We start from the raw sequence: 6,532 nt of genomic DNA, 5'->3' as shown, positions 1-6,532 counted from the left end.
GTCTAGGGTTATAAGGCTTACTTTTTTCTTCTGGTGTCCACATTAGGCATGATCGAAATACAAAGTAACATCATAAGCATAATTCTTTGGCAAAAGGATGGTATGAACAGCAAAAATATTTTGCCCCTGGTTAAGTCTTTCATACAATGTAGGTGGTATGGTGTTGAGCAATGACAATAAATTCCTGTTGACTGAGAGTGAGTTACGGCCATAAAATCTAAAGAAGGAAGGGTTAGTTACACTAGACAGAGGCCTATGTGGCCTGAGGGGGGAACCCTGGAATCACACGGGACCATTCCTATTGTGGGGAGAGTTAGGACAACCATCGTTGGCCACTGATGGATCCGTAATACACATGCTGTTTGATACAGTGCTAAGGTTTTCCCTAGTTTGTTTGTTTATTTATATAGTCCTTCACTCATTCACTTATTCATTCATTCTGGGTACAGTACACTTTATTGATGGTGCATGACAAGGTAGGGGTCCCCAAACCCCTCCCCTTCTTCAGGCGGTCTGAGATGGAAACTGTGGAGGTTGGGAGATTCCCAGTGTGTTGGGGGATGAGTTGGGGCAAGGGCTCACCAGCAACTGAGGGCCTTTCTCTTCCTCCTGCTGTCTCTGGGGCTCTTACTCCTTGGGAGACATGGGGATCATAATGTCCACCACCTGGTTGCTGTAGCCAAATTCACTGTCTTACCCTGAAATGAACTTGATAGCGTGGTCATTGAAAGCAATACCAGCCCCAGCATGGAAGGTGGAAGAGTGGGTGTCACTGTTAAAGTTGCAGGAGACAAACTGGTCCTCAGTGTAGCCCAGGATGTCCTTGAGGGGATCCTCTGATGCCTACTTGATGTAGGCATCTGACCTTATTGATGTCATAGTATTTGGCAGCTTTCTCAAGGTGGCAGGTCAGATCCATGACTGACATGTCAGGGGTGGGGACAAAGACATCCATGCCAGTGAGCTTCCCATTCAGCTCAGGGATGACCTTGCCTACAGCCTTGGCAGTGCCGGGAGAAGCAGGGTGATGTTCTGGGTAGCCCTTCAGCTATTCATGGTCTTCTGAGTGGTGGTGATGGCATGGACCATCGTCATGAGTCCCTCCATGATGCCAAAGTTGTCATGGGTGACGTTGGCCAGAGGGGCCAAGCAGTTGGTGGTGCAGGAGTCATTGCTAACAATCTTGAGGGAGTTGTCATACTTCTCATGGTTCACGCCCATCACAAGCATGGAGGGATCAGCAGAAGGGTAGAGATGATGACCCTCTTGGCCCCATTCTTCAAGTGAGCCCCAGTCTTCTCCATGGTGGTGAAGACCCCGGTGGACTCTGCAACGGACTCAGCACCAGCATCACCCCATTTGATGCTGGCAGGATTTCGCTTCCTGGAACATGGAGGTGGATTTCCCATTGATAACAAATTTTCTGTTCTCAGCCTTGACTGTGCCATGGAATTTGCCATAACTGGGATCAGAGTGGAACATATAGACAATGCAGCTGAGGTCAGTGAAGGGGCCACTGATGGTGACAATATCCACTTTACCAGAATTAAAAGCAGTCCTGGTGACCAGGCACCCGATAGAGCAAATCTGTTTACTCTGAACTTCACCATCATGTCTCAGGGACGTGGCTGGCACTGCACCAGAAGATATGGCTGTCTGTCAAACGGGGAGGAGCAGAGAGCCCCTAGTTTATTATGCATTGAAATGTGTAATGCCTTGGCCCCGAGTAACGAGTCTTTCTCCCCTACCAGTGCTGTAAGCACCCCTTGGGCTCTGACTTCCTTGCATGATGGCAATAGAATTTGAATTGAATTGTTTGTAGATATTGAGTGTTGGAACCCCACCTTCTTGTATTTTTCCTCGTATTTTGCCTGTGGAGCAGTCTAAGAGAACTCCCCAGTTTAGTAATTATATGTCCTCTGAATACCAAGTTATATTTCAGAATGCCTCCATCTTTATGGTAATGATAAATCATCATCATCATCATCATCATCTACTTCTCTTGTTTTAATGTTTATTTGTTTATTTAATTTTATTTTTTAAATTTATATCCAAATTAGCATATAGTGCAACAATGATTTCAGGAGTAGATTCCTTAATGCCCCTTACCCATTTAGCCCATCCCCCATCCCACGCCCCCTCCAGTAACCCTCAGTTTGTTTTCCATATTTATGAGTCTCTTATGCTTTGTCCCAATCCCTGTTTTTATATTATTTTTGTTTCCCTTCCCTTATGTTCATCTGTTTTGTCTCTTAAAATCCTCATGTGAGTGAAGTCATATGATATTTGCCTTTATCTGACTAATTTCACTTAGCAAAATACCCTCCAGTTCCATCCAAGTAGTTGCAAATGGCAAGATTTCATTCTTTTTGATTGCTGAGCTATACTCCATTGTATAATATGCCACCTTTTCTTTATCCATTCATCCACCCATGGACATCTGGGCTCTTTCCATAGTTTGGCTATTGTTGATAGTGCTGCTATAAACATGGGGGTGCATGTGTCCCTTCAAAACAGCGCACCTGTATCCTGTGGATAAATGCCTAGTAGTGCAATCGCTGGGTCGTAGGGTAGTTCTATTTCTAGTTTTTTGAGGAACTTCCATACTGTTTTCCAGAGTGGCTGCACCAGTTTGCATTCCCACCAACAATGCAAAAGAGATCCTCTTTCTCCGCATCCTCACCAACATCTGTTGTTGCCTGAGTTGTTCATGTTAGCCATTCTGATAGGTGTAAGGTGGTATCTCATTGTGGTTTTGATTTGTATTTCCCTGATGGTGAGTGAAGTTGAGCATTTTTTCATGTGTCTGTTCGCCATCTGGATGTCTCCTTTGGAGAAGTGTCTATTCATGTCTTTTGCCCATTTCTTCACTGGATTATTTGATTTTTCGTGTTGAGTTTGATAAGTTGTTTATAGATTTTGGATACTAAACCTTTATCTGATATGTTGTTTGCAAATATCTTCTCCCATTCTGTCGGTTACCTTTTAGTTTTGCTGATTGTTTCCTTCGTTGTGCAGAAGTTTTTATTTTGATGAGGTCCCAGTAGTTCATGTTTGCTTTTGTTTCCCTTGCCTCTGGAGACGTGTTGAGTAAGAAGTTGCTGTGCCAAGGTCAGAGAGGTTTTTTCCTACTTTCTCCTCAAGGATTTTGATGGCTTCCTCTCTCACATTTAGGTCTTTCATCCATTTTGAGTTTATTTTTGTGTATGGTGTAAGAAAGTGGTCCAGGTTCATTCTTCTGCATGTCGCTGTCCACTTTTCCCAGTCCATTTCTGGGTTCTCTATGCTGTTCCATTGATCTGAGTGTCTGTTTTTGTGCCAGCCATACTGTCTTGATGATTACAGCTTTGTAGTATAGCTTGAAGTCTGGGATTGTGATGTCTCTTGCTTTGGTTATCTTTTTCAAGATTGCTTCGGCTATTTGGGGTCTTTTCTGGTTCTATACAAATTTTAGGATTATTTGTTCTAGCTCTGTGAAGAATGCTGATGTTATTTTGATAGGGAATGTTTATTTATTTTCCACAGAGAGAGAGAGAGAGAGAGAGAGAGCATGAGAGCAAGTGGAGAAGGAGCAGAGAGAGAGAGGGAGAAAGAGAATCCCATCAGGCTCTGCCCTGTCAGCACAGAGCCCGAGGTGATCCTGCAAACTGTGAGATCATGACCCGAGCTGAAACCAAGGGTCAGACACTCAACCAACAGAGCCATTCAGGTGCTGCCCCACACCCCACTTAAAAAAATTCTTTTTAAATATATTTTAATTTTAGAGAGAAAGAGAGAGAGTGCCCATGTGTGCACATGTGTGTGTGAGCACAGGAGGGGCAGAGAGAGAGAGAGAGAGAGAGAGAGAGAGAGAGAGAGAGAGAATCTTAAGCAGGCTCCATGCTCAGTCCAGAGCCTGACGTGTGGCTAGATCCCACAACACTGGGATCATGACGTAAGCCAAAATCAAGAGTTGGATGTTCAACTGAATGAGTCACCCAGGCAACCCCTAAGCTTCTTTTTAAAAACTAAATGATTGGACCACTTCAGAAGTTCACAAATTTTTAAAATGAAGGGCCAAATAGTAAATATTTTAGGCCTTTTGGGCCCTATTGTTTTTTTCTTGACTATTCAACTCTGCTGTTGTAGCACGAAAGCAGCCATAGACAATGTGTAACAAATAAGCATGTCGTGTTCAGATGTAATGTTATTTACACCAACGCCTGCAAATAAAAATAGGGTGGGCTGGATTTAGCCCACTGCTGAGCCCTGGACTAGCTGATGGCTATACACCCTGTCTGCTAAGAAAGTGCTATAGTTTCTTCACATTCTACATTGATTTCAGCCTCGGAGTGTGGAGACATTTCTTTGGCTTTTCCTTTCTTCAGGAGGAGTATATAAAAAATGGCAATAGAAGTGCTCCTGGAGAGGCACCAGGAGGGATTCCCAGCAATGTTCTGATTGAAATCGCAATGGGAGGAAGCCATTAAAAAAGGTGGGGAGAAAGGTCCCATTAATCAGAGATGGGTACTGCTGTTTTAGTTGGAGATCTGGCTATTAGCTCAGCAGGAAGACAGAGAAGACAAGATGAGGAAGCCAGGAAACATGGCTTTCCCAGAGGCAGAATGCTAAAAAATTATCTTTAGAACAAAATTTTTTATGTAGTTCCTTGTACGAGTCTTAGAATCCAAGGCATATTCAGGAATGATATTTTGTTTTGAGAAATAATCTAACATTGCAATCTAACAATCTGACACAATCTAACAATTACAACAGTCTAACACATTCTAAAAATATATTTGATTTTTGTTGAATATATATATATATGTATATATATACCCATCCATTTGGAAATCATCCCATTTATTATTTCCATATAATTAAATAACTGAATTTATCCAAGACATTAAAATGAACGTCTAATCATAGGACACTTCCTGTTGCAATTAACAGAAATACCTTACACAAATTGACTTAAAAAAGGGAAAATATTGGCTTGGAATACAGGACAATCAGAGGAATCTGAGCTTCCTCTGGGAGCAGGGTCTAATTCAGAATTTCAAATGAGGTCATTAGTTTTTTATCTCTTTCATTTCTGCCTTCTTCTGTGTATCAGCTCATTTTAAGGCCAGGTAATAGGATGCTAACCCAAGACTCACCTTATGTTATCAAACACAGAAAAGGGGCAAGACTTCTGTTTTTTCAAAAGTTGTAGCATAGTCTCCTCATGTCTCCTTAGTCCTAACTGGGTTATGTGCCCATTCTCAAACACATTTCTGTGGCCTCAGACATTTGGCGCTCACAACATGGCTAGATTGGTAGAGGTGAGATCCTCAAAGGATAGTTGTATTGCATTTATTAGAAAGAAGTGGATAATACGTAAATGCTTATGTATTTATTTTATTTTGGGGGGGGGGGTGGTTGAGAGAGAGGGAGAGAGAGGATCCCAAGCAGGCTTTTCTCTGTCAGCATAGAGCCTGGTGTGTGGCTCTATCTCATGAACCGTGAGGTCATGACCTGAGCTGAAACCAAGAGTCAGGCCCCTAATAGATTGAGGCACCTAGGTAGCCCCACACTTTATAATTTTTAGAACACTTTTTATGGAAATGGTTTCATTTGATTTTATAGCAGTTTGGTGGGAGTGTGTTTGCCAGCTATTATTATTTCCATTTTCAGGTGAGAACACGAGGGCTCAAATCACATGACTTGCTCAAATCCACATAGTTGGTGAAAAAAATTATATTAATTAACTTTTGTATCCTAGTGATGTGATGTCTGACCATTACACAACGGAACTATGACCTCAACCATTTTGGACTAGGTACCTATTAATGACATCTAAAATTAAATTAGCATTTTGGGCAAAGCACAATGGCTTATACGATTTTATGGCAAAGTAAGAGCCTCACTGAGTTTTCACCTGATTGTTGGTAAAGTGTAATGTACCTATAATGGCCTTTTCAACTTAACTACAAGGTTATACTTATTCCTGTGGTATCTTTTTTTTTCCTGTGATACCTTGTATTACATTTTTGCCTTTGGTTTAGCCTGGCAAGAACTTTTGAGACATGTGGAATCCAAAATATTAGCTACCTGTTCCAGCTTTGCACCATCTTCAAGTTTAACAATATGCCCTTCTATATAGTCTTTTAAGTAATTGCCAAAAAGGTGGAATAATAAGATCTATGTAATATTGGTTAATTACTGATTTTAATCTGGAATGAGATCTCTCGTGATATATCGCACAATTCTACCTTTGGCTTTGTTCGATATTTTTGTAAGTGATCTGGATGGAGGCTAGACTGATAGATTAAAAATGTGAATCACTTCACAGATGGAATGTGTCTTCTCATTTGACCTCTTGTCTTATGTTTCTAATATGAGCAAAGTTTTGATTGAGAACATCACCTTTTGAAATGAAAAGCTAAATTATTGGCCTGGAGTCAATGGTAACTACGATTCTGTGAGACTCCCATGTCATTTATCCTGGATTGAGTCAGAAATATTGTGGCCACTCAGCTAATGTTAAATTCCTGCAATGAAGGTAAGAAGA

General features: G+C 41.5%; 1 pseudogene; it reads right to left on the bottom strand.

Moving 5' to 3' along the window:
* Window positions 1–627: 627 nt before the first annotated feature.
* Window positions 628–1,610, bottom strand: LOC132692092 (glyceraldehyde-3-phosphate dehydrogenase pseudogene; annotated as a pseudogene).
* Between the last annotated feature and the right edge of the window lie 4,922 nt (window positions 1,611–6,532).

This window comes from Panthera onca, chromosome B1, assembly GCF_046562875.1.
Source record: "Panthera onca isolate mPanOnc1 chromosome B1, mPanOnc1 haplotype 2, whole genome shotgun sequence".
In the NCBI taxonomy this organism is placed as follows: Eukaryota; Metazoa; Chordata; class Mammalia; order Carnivora; family Felidae; genus Panthera; species Panthera onca.
Note: the sequence above shows the minus strand (reverse complement) of the source record. Positions and strands in the feature narration are given on the sequence as shown.